Source organism: Grampus griseus, assembly GCF_964374135.1.
Source record: "Grampus griseus genome assembly, chromosome: 3".
NCBI lineage: Eukaryota > Metazoa > Chordata > Mammalia > Artiodactyla > Delphinidae > Grampus > Grampus griseus.
This window is the reverse complement of record NC_139019.1, coordinates 50,645,778-50,659,561: the sequence shown is the minus strand read 5'-3', so window position 1 is coordinate 50,659,561 and position 13,784 is coordinate 50,645,778. Positions and strand designations below refer to the sequence as shown.

At 35.8% G+C, this 13,784-nt stretch overlaps 1 pseudogene across 1 annotated transcript in view; it reads left to right on the top strand.

Moving 5' to 3' along the window:
* Positions 1-2,461: 2,461 nt before the first annotated feature.
* The window catches only part of LOC309819821, a 45,932-nt pseudogene continuing 34,609 nt past the window's right edge, over positions 2,462-13,784 (top strand). Inside the window, exons 1-2 of the transcript in view lie at positions 2,462-2,614; positions 3,523-3,710. The product of the transcript in view is annotated as an uncharacterized misc_RNA (transcript). The remainder of the gene's footprint in view (positions 2,615-3,522; positions 3,711-13,784) is intronic.

The following is a 13,784-nucleotide window of genomic DNA, read 5'->3' as shown; positions in this document are numbered from 1 at the left end:
TAGCAGCCCTTAAACTGATTTGTAGGGAACAAGTAAGAGTTTCCTGGATTGTGTTGGGTAAGAGTATCCTAGTTGTGAAGGAACAACACTCATGAAATGGTGGTTTGGGAGCCTTTCTTCAAGGTCCTTGTGACTAGAATTCATTTTGGAGGAGGAGATAAGGTAGAAAGACATGTAGGAACCAAGTAGATCTTACCTTTTAATGATGAATGAGTGTGTGTGCGTGTGTGTGTGTGTGCCTCAAGTGTCTGGCATTGTATACAAAGTTATGTTTAGGTATGTATAATTTTCTCAGAAAGAACCAGAAACATTTATTAGCTACTTAAAGAGGTCTTTGACCTCCAAAAATGTTAAGAGCTAGTTTATGTGTAATTATATAGCCATTGAAAAATGTAATGCTTGAAAGGTACATATTTTTAGAAAGTATACTCAAGTAGCAGCAAGGAGGATTGAGTGGGAAGAGGATAAACTGGAAGTAGGTAGACCACTTATGAGGTTATTGCAAGAGGTCATATAAAAGATGGGGGCCTGAGTCAGGTTAGAGAAAATGGGGAGAATTTCATGGCTTTGAAAGTGATTTTAAGACATAGAATTGATTTGATTTGGTGGCAAATTTGATGTGGGGTGTGAGCAAGAAATTAGTGCTATTTTCCAGAGTAATGTAATTGGAATTGTTAGGGTGGATTCCAGATTGCACTGTATATGTTTGAAGGTAGACTACCTAAGAAAAACGTGTTTGGGGCTTCCCTGGTGGCGCAGTGGTTGAGAGTCCGCCTGCCGATGCAGGGGACATGGGTTCATGTCCCGGACCGGGAGGATCCCACATGCTGTGGAGCGGCTGGGCCCTTGAGCTGTGGCCGCTGAGCCTGAGCGTCTGGAGCCTGTGCTCTGCAATGGGAGAGACCACGGCAGTGAGAGGCCTGCGTACCGCAAGAAACAAAAAAACTTGTTTGTAAAGTTAATGAGAGAGTACAGTAGCTGGGGCAGGGGTATGGGTGGGTAGGTAGTTAATTTGGATGTTAGAATGCTCTAAATATGTTTATATACCAAGGTCAAGGAGACAATAGGAAGAGGAATGATGGAATGAGGGAGTGTTAATTGATGGAACAAGATCTCAGAGGTGACAGAAGGAAATGGGACCAAAATCATGGTTGAAGAAATTAACAATAGAGAGATGGGTGATAGATACTGAAGGAAGAAGAGGCTCTACTATCTATCCCTCTATCTACTATCTATCCATCTATCTACTGTTAATAATGATAAGAAATGTAAGACAAGGAGTGGATATAAAACTGGGAAATTCTGCTTAATTTTCATTTTTTTATACAGAGAAGATAATCTCATAATGAAAAAGATAGAGATCATGGGGTTTAGAGAAAATAGTAAATTTATTCATTTTTAAAACATTTATCAACAGCCAGACACTGTATTAAAAGCTGAGATACAAAAATGAGTAAGAAAGTTGCTTCAAGGGGTTCATAGTAGGTGATGAGGGAGAAGTTACTTAATCCTAACAGATAATTATAGTAAATTTGGAAAGTGCTAAAATAGAGATATATCTTTCATATTATGCAAGCATGGGGAGGGACAGCCAAACTAGCCCAGAGTGGTGGTGGAGTTACTGCGATGGAAGAAGTGATGCTTTAGCTAAGTCTTAATAGAAGAGTAGGAATTAGGGAAGAAAATGGCATTCTCAGTCAATGGCCCTTGTAAGAGTTGGAAAGATGAAACAACATAATTTTGAGAGGAATTCCAAGCCATGAAATGAAACGAGGGGTTAGAGAAGTAAGTGCATAGGGAGATAGTGTCAGTTGAACTAAACAGAGATTTTAGTTGATGTGGCTGTTTTATGATCTGGAGGAAATTTCTTATCTCCTCAAGAACCAGTAAGAGTTCATGGGCCAACTTTGGTCCATGGCCCATTCTTTGAATAGCACTGATCTGGGAAGTATGTTGCATTAAGGAAGGCTAAGAGGAGAGATACTGGAATGTCTTCACTTATGTACTCAGAGAGATGAAAAGTTCTCGGGAAAGAGAAGTTTAATATTAGAGCAAAGTCCAGAGGAGGCTGGTGAGGAATAGGACTGGGGAGCAGGTTGTGGGATTCAAGAACATTTGGAATTGCTACTGTGGCAAGTAAGAATGTAAGGGACCTAGAGTGCTAGGAGCAGTGGTGTCATGTTTAAATTGGCTCAAGAATGGTGGTCTGAGGATGAGTGTGGTAGAGACACAAGTAGGCCAAGAATATGAGCAAAAAGGGTATTGATAAAAAAGTATTGAAGAAATGGGTTCTGGTAACTGGGATGGAAGTGAAATTAAGGAGGCAACTGAAAATTGTGACAAATGTGAGAAACAAGGGACTGGAAGTATTAGTGATATCTAAGAGCTTATGTAGAAGTAGGGGAAGGATAAAGCTGAGACTAATGGAGGTTTTGGTCAGAGTGAGAAATTAGAATTAAAGATGAACTTCAGAAGTGGAATAATTCTAGGGGATGGCACATGTGGTCACAACAGTGAGTTGCTGAAGGGGACTAGAGACAGTCACCTAAGTTCAGGAGCCAAGGAAAGCTTCTACATGGGTGTTAAAGTCACCAAGATGATGGTAGAATACGGAGTAAAAGGAAAGATGTAGGTCAGATGAACAGGGGAAGTAAATGGTGGTTTTCACTGGGAAAGTGGCTAATCAGAATCATCCGAGAAGATTTTTAAACTCTACAAATTTGATCCCAAAGCTAAGGCTGTCACTGGGTTTAATAGAACCCACTGGCATGGAGAGTGGTGGATTGAGATAAGTCTGAATCTTAAAAAGGAAGAGAGCTTTTTCTCCAGTCTGAAATTGGTATTGAGGAATGCCCATCTCTCTTTTCCTGACACCCATCACTCCCTGTTCTGTTCATTATAGGGGATCAGAGAATGGTTAGTGGGCGCTAGAGAGGGCTAGCCAAGTAAATGCTTTCCTCAGAAGTTCAGATTTTAATGAAAAGCAAGGGGAAGCAATAGGGTGAAGGAGCGTCCAGTAATGAGGTTGAGGAGATTTGTTTACAATTGGAACATTAGATTATAAGGCTGCAGAGGCATTAGTTTACATCAAACTTGATGTAATAAATTTAAAGGACCTAGTAAGACATTGGGCAAATCGCCTTTCATCTTGCTCCCAGGGGACATAATTTATATTTAAGAACTTGTAGCCTAGTTTGAGTTTTTCTGTGTTTTAAAGTGCTTTCTTTTAAGGGATTACAAATTATAATTTGAGAATATCATCTGTGGCAAACATTTCATATTTTAGTGTTGAATATGATTGATTTAAGAAATTGTTTTTTTAGCTTATCCTTTCAGAATGCAAATATGCTAAAAGGTGAAGTATGTTGGCTATGGGTAATGATCTTCTTTAAAACTTTTATGTATGTTCTAACACTTTCATTTTTGTTCTAAAATTCAGAAAAAAAACCTTCATGCTGCTAAAATATTTTCTTTGTTTTTGATAAAGGCATAAAATTACAGCACATACAGTTATTTTTTTAGATTGCAACAGCTGTGAAAAAGTTCAGTGTCCTGAATCCACTTTTGATTTTTAGTGGTGACTGCTTAAATCCTTGAGTTTTAAGTACAGTGATGAAAGAAAAGCATATGATTCCTATTTTAAACGAATTGGGAGTACATTTTGGGGTATTTGTGAGCTATACTTTTTACTCTTATTTGAAATTTATAAAGTAATATATATATATTACTTTTAGATTATTTGATGTAGGAGGAGTTGAATAATCTGTTTATCAGCCTAGAGGTAGGCACCAAGACAGAGCATTTGGGAGCTGATCAACAGGATTGTTCAGTGAATCTGAAAATTTGTGATCAAACCTAGGTTTGATTTTATGTGGCAAGATTTTATTTGTGCCTATACAAAAGTGAGAAGTATTATCAGAGTAGTTAAGATTACAGGCTTTGGTGTTAGCTGGACCTGGATCTGAATGCTGGTTTCACCATTCTCTACTTAAGTAATCTTGGAAAACAGTGACTAATTTGTCAAAGACTCAGTTTTATCACATGTAAAATAAGTAGAGTATGGTACCTCCTTCACAGGGTATTTGTATGAATTAAGCAATGCAATAGATATAAAGTGAAAGGTAAAATAGTAAGCACTCAGTTTCTTTTTAACTGTTTTTATTAATGAACAAATAAAAGGTAAGAAAAAAAGGATATTTGAATTCTTGGTGAAGTGTGTGGGATTTTGATGAGAAGATAATGGTCTGGGCATTATTTCTCTATACTGAAGAGATTATTAGGGAATTTAGATGGAGGGTGACATTAGTAGGGATCAATTTGTCTCCATCCATCCATCCCATTTTAGGGATTTATAATGGTTAATAGTGGTTATAGGTGGATGGTACAGGAAGTTTTTATTTATTTATTTTTTTCTGTGAGCTCTTCTAAATTTTATACAATAAACCAATGGACTTATTGATTTCTGTTGTATAATGATTTGTTGCTATTGTTTCATCATGGTATAGTTTCACTTAAAAAAACCTCACAATACATTGTGAACATTTCCCCATGTTATGAAATCATCTTTTTTTATTGTAAAATATACATAAGATAAAATTTATCATTTTAACTATTTTTAAGTTTCAGTACATTAAATAAATTCACATTGTAGTATGTGAAGTAATCTTTTATAACATTACTTTTAATGGTTGCATGGTATTCCTTTCAATGGATGATACTTTATTTAATCTATTAGCTATTTAAGCTTCTGATTTTTTGTTATTACAATAAAACTGGGCATTAAAAGAGGTTTGAAGAGGCTGATCTGGGGAATCAAAAGGATGTTAAATATTTCAGATATTTGGGGATTTCTATTGTAAGAGCAGGTAGGATGGCAAGGGCAAATAGCTATAGAAGGAAGTGATGACATATCATCCTATCATTTGTTCCATCCTTCCCAGCTCCAAATGGACTTTTTTTCTTTGTGTGACAGAGAAGATACTGAATGAAGAAAAAGAGGCAGAAATCAATCCCGGAATTTAATTGCCCATTTTTCACTTTAAACTACTTGCTGTTTGTTGTGTCTGTCACAGGCTAAGGGATATTTCTAAACTCATTACCATGTGGATTTAGAAATATTCCACATTTAAATTTAGCATATATTTAGTTACTAATTTTAGTCCAAACATTGAATTGGACCATATGTACTGACTTTGTTCTACTTACCTATATTGTAAAAGAAGGGAACTGTCAGTGTTGAAAACTCAGTGTACTAGCAGCATAGTCTGAGCTCTGCAGTGTTTGACTCTTCTTTCTGAGGAATGTGTCGATTTGCTGTGATGTTATTTTCAGTTTGTTTGACATTCTGTTTATACCATAAATCTATATTTGATTGATTTCAATTTTCTTACAGGCCTTTTTGGGGTGGTTTCTATTATAAGAAGGTAAGAACAGATAGTAAATCCCTGTTGGTTATATTCAGCTTATCAATTTTGTTATATAGGATTTTTGTTTTGACATTTTAAATTATTTTTAGTGAATTTAATGCAATTTGATGAGTATAGAAATGTACCAAGAAAAAGCTCAGAATTCTATCATCTTTAGGTTAATACTTTATGATATTTCTTTGCAGTTTATGTGCATTTTTCATGTAGTTGAGAATATACTGTAATTGTATAATTTCACATAACTTTTTCTTAAACATTATATCAAGCATTTCTCCATGCATATCAGTTCCATCCTGGCAGAAAATAGATGACACACCCACATGGGTAATCTGAAGAGAGTTTAATAAAAGGACTGTTTAAAAAGATGTGGGAAGGGGGAAGGAAACTGTAAGGAAGGGATAATATAGTACTGAGCATTTAAAATGTGGCTAGTCCAAATTCAGGTGTGCTGTAAGTTTAATATACATACTGGAATTCTAAGACTTACTATGAAAATAGAATGTAAAATACTTTTATTAATCATTTTTATATTGATTATGTGTTGAAATGATGTTTTAGATACATTGTATTAAATAAGATGTATTAAATTAATTATATGTTTCTTTTAAAACTGTGGCTAGTAAAACATGATAATGCAATCAATGTATATAATTTTATTTCTATTAGAAAATACTAGTATGGAGTATAGTATAAAGAGGTATCTCTAAGCCTGAAAAGGCCACAGAGGATGCTGTGGAAAGATCAGCTGATAGAAATCATACCCTTCAGTAGAGGTTTGCAACCAATTTACAATGACCCAGAAAGAACCAAGTCGGAAGGAAGCCAATAGGCATGAGAGCCAGTGGCTGCAGTCCATAGAGGTTGGCCTACCTGAACCCACAGTAGGCTAGAAAAAGAGAGTGAATCTGGAGGAGTCAATTGAAGATATCCAGCGTACCGCCTCATCAAGACACTTTGCAAATACAGTTTTGCAAAAGATTTCACTTCATGTATTATATTGTACCGTGAGTGTTGGGATAAGTTATACAGTAATCTGATTATGGGAATTATTTAGGATAGATAGTTTCATTCAAAATATATTGAAAGATAAACTGAGTTTTCAGTTTGAACAACCATCAAGCCGTTCACTGATAAGAGTTTTCTAATGTGTACTCCAGATTTTTTTAATTGATAGAATTTTTTTTTTTTTTTTTTTTTTTTGCGGTACGCGGGCCTCTCACTGCTGTGGCCTCTCCCGTTGTGGAGTACAGGCTCCGGACGCGGACGCGCAGGGTCAGCGGCCATGGCTCACGGGCCCAGCCGCTCCGCGGCACGTGGGATCTTCCTGGACCGGGGCACGAACCCGTGTTCCCTGCATCGGCAGGCGGACTCTCAACCACTGCGCCACCAGGGAAGCCCAAACTGATAGAATTTTGACATTGCCTATTTTATTCCTATACCTAAAAGAACATTTTCTTTAAGAGTAATTTTTTTTCTTATATATAAACTGATAGGGAGGCACACAACCTCGATTTTGTTGGGTTGCATTTCTTTAATTTGTTTCTGTTTCTTCCTTTAATTCTGGGATTAATTGATAACTTATTCATTTTAATGGAACTTGATCCTAAGATGATGAATATTACACTTTGAAATGGCACAGCATTTAAAAATGTAATTTTATTTATTAAAAGCACACATAAAACACTTGGTAAAATTTTGATAAATAGAAGACTTAAAAGGCCTTCTGGGACCTTTTATTTCACTTATCTAAACAAGAATTGAATGTCTATTTGACACGGTATGAACTACATTATGATTCTGACCTCAAGAATACCTTAGCACGATCAAAATCCTTTAACTCTGTTCTCAAGTGGTTTGAGCTGTGCCCCTACAACATATGGTTTGCTTTGTATTTTTATCATAGACATTAAAATATAAACATCTGTTCAGTTCTAAAATCTAGCACACATTCAAAATTAGTGGATCAACATTATTTTTGTAGTAAATATTTCAGAATTAAAAGTTTTGGTGGATGATTATTCTGATCATTGATATGTGTATAGAGACAAGACTCAGCTATAGGTCCTTTTAGGTTTGCTAATAGTTCCGAAAATGATCTGAGACTAAATAGTGATAATCCAGGTTCTCTGAAACAAACTGTTCCCTTGGAAATCACAATTAGTGTTTTCATAAGATATTACTACTTTTATTAACTTTTAATGTAATTACCTTTTTCATGTAGGTAATATACTGATATATTCAGTAACCAAAAATATTAATTATAGAGTAAAATATCTCCTATGCTTGGCCCCTTCTGCACAGTTCTGACTCTCCTCAGGTAAACTTTCTTCTTAGTTTCCTAGTTTCTTTCCAGAATTTCTTTATATATAAACCAATATGAATATAAATGCTTATTTTGTCACAAAGGGAACATGTTATACATACTGTTGCCATTTTTTCTTGCATACTCGCCATCTGTTTCCTACAGTTTTAATATGCCTGCTTTGTGGACTTCCTTACTTCCTTTTATTTATTTTTTTAATTCTTGGAGGAACATTTTGTCAAAAATTTAATCTCTGCTGTGGGATGATTCTCCCAACTATCGATCTTTGGTAAATGTCGCTGCTCTTCCTTTTATCACTGTTGTGCCAGGTAGGATTCTGTGCAAGCTGATGATGGGAAATTGTAGTTGGGGTTGTTCCCATGGCCTGTGGGTTCCCAGGGAACTGAATTTCTCATTCTCTGTTTGGGGAAGTAAAATGCTTTACCTTAGCAAGTTTCGATGGGTGAAATGACATGGTGTGTTCTATCTGCTTCTGTGTCAGCTTTTCCCAAAGAGTTGGTCATTGGTCTCTGCCTTTTTTAGTCCAGCTGTATATGGTTCTGGCTTTTAATGAAAGTGACGAGGCATTAAGGGATGAGCTGCCCAGGTACATTCAAAGTGATCACTGAGTCTGGCGAACGAGTCAACAGTGAACCGCCCATCTTTTAAAAATATATAGCAAAATTCATTGATAAGTTCTAGTACTTTTCTGGTGGCATCTTTAGGATTTTCTATGTATAGTATCATGTCATCTGCACAAGGTGACAGTTATACTTCTTCCTTCCAATTTGGATTCTTTTGATTCCTTTTTCTAATTTGATTGCTGTGGCTAGGACTTCCAAAACTATGTTGAAGAAAAGTGGGGAGAGTGGGCATCCTTGTTTTGTTCCTGATCTTAGAGGAAATGCTTTCAGCTTTTCACCATTGAATGTGATGTTGGCTGAGTTTGTCATATCTGGCCTTTATTAAGTTGAGGTATGTTCCCTCTGTGCCCACTTTCTGGAGAATTTTTATCATAAATGGATGTTGAATTTTATCAAAAGCTTTTTCTGCATCTATTTATATTATCATATGGTTCTTATTCTTCAATTTGTTAATATGGTGTATCACATTGATTGATTTGCATATATTGAAGAATCCTTGCATCTCTGGGATAAATCCCACTTGATCATGGTGTATGATCCTTTTAATGTATTGTTGGATTCAGTCTGCTAGCATTTTGTTGAGGATTTTTGCATCCATGTTCATCAGCAATATTGGCCTAGATACAAAATTAATATACAGAAATCTGTTGCATTTCTATATACTAACAACATACCATCAGAAATAAAAAGTAAGGAAATGTTCTCATTTACCATCACATCAAAAAGAATAAAATACCTAGGAATAAACCTACCTAAGAGGCAAAAGACATGTACTCTGAAAATTATAAGATGTTGATGAAAGAAGTCGAAGATGAAACAAACAGATGGAAAGATATACTGTTCTTGGATTGGAAGGATCAATATTGTTAAAATGACCGTACTACTCAGGGCAATCTATAGATTCACTGCAATCCCTATCAAATTACGAATGGTATTTTTCACAGAACTAGAACCAAAAATTTGTAACTTGTATGGAAGCACAAAAGACCCCAAATAGCCATAATAATCTTGAGAAAGAAGAATAGAGCTGGAGGCATCAGGCTACCTGACTTCAGACTATACTACAAAGCTACAGTAATCAAAACAGTATGGTAGTGGCACAAAAAACAGACACATAGATCAATGGAAGAGGATAGAAAGCCAAGAAGTAAACCTACACTTGTATGGTCAATTAATCTATGGCAAAGGAGGCAAAAATATACAATGGAGAAAACACACTCTCTTGAATAAGTGATGCTTGAAAAATTGCACAGCTACATGTAAAAGAATGAAATTAGAACATTCTATAATCTCATACACAAAAATAAACTCAAAATGGATTAAAGACCTAAATGTAAGTCTGGACACTATAAAGCTCTTAGAGGAAAACATAGGCAGAGCACTCTTTGACATAAATTGCATCAAGCTCTTTTATGATCCACCTCCTAGACTAATGAAAATAAAAACAAAAATAAACAAATGGGATCTAATTAAACTTAAAAGCTTTTGCACAGCAAAGGAAAGCATAAACAAAACAAAAAGACAACCCTCAGAATGGGAGAAAATATTTGCAAATGAAGCAACTGACAAGGGATTAATCTCTAAAATATACAGACACCTCATGCAGCTCAATATCAAAAAACAAATAACCCAATCAAAAAATGGACAGAAGATCTAAATAAACATTTCTCCAAAGAAGACATACAGATAGTGAAAAAGCACATGAAAAGATGCTCAACAGCACTAATATTAGAGAAATGCAAGTCAAAACCACCATGAGGTATAACCTTACACTGGTCAGAATGGCCATTATCAAAAAAATCTACAAACAATAAATACTAGAGAGGGTGTGGAGAAAAGGGAACCCTCCTACACTGTTGGTGGGAATGTAAGTTGGTACAGCCACAATGGAGAACAGTATAGAAGTTCCTTAAAAAACTAAAAATAGAACTACCATATGACCCAGCAATCCCATTCTTGGGCATATACTGGGAAAAAAACATAACTTGAAAAGTTACATGCACCCCAATGTTCATTGCAGCACTATTTACAATAGCCAGGACATGGAAGCAACCTAAGTGACCATCAACAGAGGAACGGATAAAGAAGATGTGGTACATATATAGAATGGAATATCACTAAGCCATAAAAAAGAACAAAATAATGCCATCTGCAGCAACATGGATGGACCTAGAGATTTTCATACTGAGTGAAATCAGACAGAGAAAGACAAATATAATATGATACCTCTTGTAGGTGGAATCTAAAAAAAGGGTAAAAATGAACTTATTTACAAAACAGAAGTAGAGTCACAGATGTAGAAAACAAACTTATGGTTGCCAGGGGATAATGGGAGGAGGATAAATTGGGAGATTGGGATTGACATATACACACTACTATATATAAAGTAGATAACTAATAAGAACCTGCTGTATAGCAGAGGGAACTCTACTCAATACTCTGTAATGGCCTATATGGGAAAAAAATCTAAAACAAAAAAAGTGGACATATATGTATGTATAACTGACTCACTTTCCTGTACACCTGAAACTAACACAACATTGTAAATCAACTATACTCCAATAAAAATTTTTAAAAAATGGATTAAAGACCTAAATATAAGACTGGATGTTATAAAACTCCTAGAGGAAAACACAGGCAGAACACTCTGACATAAATCCCAGCCAAATTTCTTTGGCTCCGTCTCCTAGAGTAACAGTAACAAAAGCAAAAAAAAAAAAAAACAAAAAAAAAACCAACAAATGGGACTTAATTAAACTTAAAAGCTTTTCCACAGCAAAGGAAACCATAAACAAAATGAAAAGACAACCTCCGGACTAGGAGAAAATATTTGCAAACGATGTCACAAACAAGAGCTTAATTTCCAAAATATACAAACACATCATGTAGCTCAATATCAAAAAAACAAACAACCTGGTCAGAAAATGGGCAGAAGACCTAAATAGACATTTCTCCAAAGAAGACATCCAGATGGCCAACAGGCACAACATTACTAATTGTTAGAGAAATGCAAATCAAAACTACCATGAGGTTCCACCTCACACTGGTCAAAATGACCATCATCAAAAAGTCGACAAATAATGAATGCTGGAAGGGGTGTGGAGGAAAGGGAGCCCTCCTGCACTGTTGGTGGGAATGTAAATTGGTACAGCCACTATGGAGAACAGTATGGAGGTTCCTTAAAAAAACTTAAAATAGAGTTACCATATGGTCAAGCAATCCCACTCCTGGGCATATATCCATAAAAGATGAAAACAGAGAAAGACAAATATCATGTGATATCAATTATGTGGAATCTAAAAAATGATACAAATGAAACTTATTTACAAAACAGAAATAGACTCACAACATAGAAAACAAAATTATGGTAACCAAAGGGGAAGAGGGGGAAGTGATAAATTAGGAGTTTGGGATTAACAGATACACACTACTATATACAAAATAAACCAGGTCCTATTGCATAGCACAGGGAATTGTATTCAGTATCTTGTAATAGCCTATAATGGAAAAGAATCTTAAAAAGAACCTTATAAATGTTTAACTGAATCACTTTGCTGTATACCGGAAACTTTTTTTTTTTTCTTTTTTTTGCGGTAAGCGGGCCTCTCACTGTTGTGGCCTCTCCCGTTGTGGAGCACAGGCTCCGGATGCGGAGACTCAGCAGCCATGGCTCAAGGGCCCAGCCGCTCCGCGGCATGTGGGATCTTCCCGGACCGGGGCACGGACCCGTGTCCCCTGCATCGGCAGGCGGACTCTCAACCACTGCGCCACCAGGGAAGCCCCAGAAACATTTTAAATCAAGTATACTTCAATGAAAGAATTATACAAAAATATATAGCTAAAAGTCACACTCTTAAATTCCAAACATAGCATTAATATCTGAATTTAAATTTGAGATAGTTAACTTCATATCTAAGCTATAGTCTTTAGCTACTTTAAGAAAAAATCTGATATACAAATAAAACATAAATCATGTTACAAAGCATTTTCTTAGGAGCATGAGGATCTTGAAAGAGGATTGTATTTAAAGGAACTGGCACATTTTGGGAGTAGGGTAAATTTTAGTATTGAAAGAATTCATAATTTAACTTATATAGGGTCATTTAAACATTAGTAGAATTTTTATTTCTTTTTCCTTTTGTGCAAGGAATAGAATTAACATTTCCCAAAATATTAAAAAAAAATTTTTAAAGTATTATTACCAGAAGATATTCTGCATAAAAAATTTCCATTTTCAAATGATTTTGCAAAACACTGTTAATATATCCCTCTTTTGGAGATTTGAACTGTATATTATAGTATATTAAAGATAAGAGAAGTTGATGAGTAAAAAAAGCACTTTGACTTAACCCACTGTTTTCTAAACTTGATTGAAAAATTATGTAGGATCTATCAATATCGTGAAGAACTAAGATTTCACTGAATACAGTTTAGTAAATACTGGCCCAGAAGATAGTCAGATGTCCTTTTATTCTACTTCTACCTACCTGGAAATTTTCTATTCAGCTGTGGATACCTTCCTTGCTATATGGATCCTGAGTTATAAGATCAAGGGAAAACTAACCTTTAAACTTGGTATGCTCTTTTCAAGGTCATCAGTGACTCTGTGATACTAAAACCAGTGGTCATTTTTCAGTCCGCCCCATTTGACAGAGATGATCACTCCTTTCTCCATAAAACCCTTTCTTCACTTAGTTTTCAGAATACCACATTCTCCTGGTTTACTTCCAATCACACTGGCTGGAATTGGAACATGGAATATTCTTTATCTCTTTTGCTGGTCGCTCCTCATCTCTCCAACCCCTTCTTGTTAGACCATTCTAAGAATCAGTTCTTGTTCTTCTTCTCTGTATTTTTTCCCTCTGTATCATTCCCTTTGGATGATCTCATCCAATTTTCTGGCTTCAAATCCTGTTTGAATTTGTTTGCTGACTCAAAAATCATATATTCAACCTAGACTCTTCCCCTCAAATCCAGATCTGATTAAGTGCTTAATTGATATCTGGTCTTCTGTATTGAACAAGTCCAAAATTATTTCCTGATTCCCCAACAAAACATTCCTTCCTGCACTTGTACCCTTCTTAGTTAATACAGTTTGATCTTCATCCTTTCAGTTGCTCAGGTCAAAAACTTTAGGAGTCATTACTGACTTCTTTCTCTTACACCTTCAAATCAGTCTGCCAGCAGATCCATATTGGCTGTGCCTTACAAAATATCCAGAACCTGTCTGCTCTCTGTCACCTCCCCTCCACCACCTGGCTCCAAGCACCTTCATGTCTTTTCTGGATAATTACAATACCCTCTTAAATGGTTTCCCTCCTTCTGCTCTTGCCCTCCTAAAGTCCATTCCCACCAGGGAAATCTTTGAAAATGTCAGACAGTATCATTTTTCTATCCAATACATACAGTGTT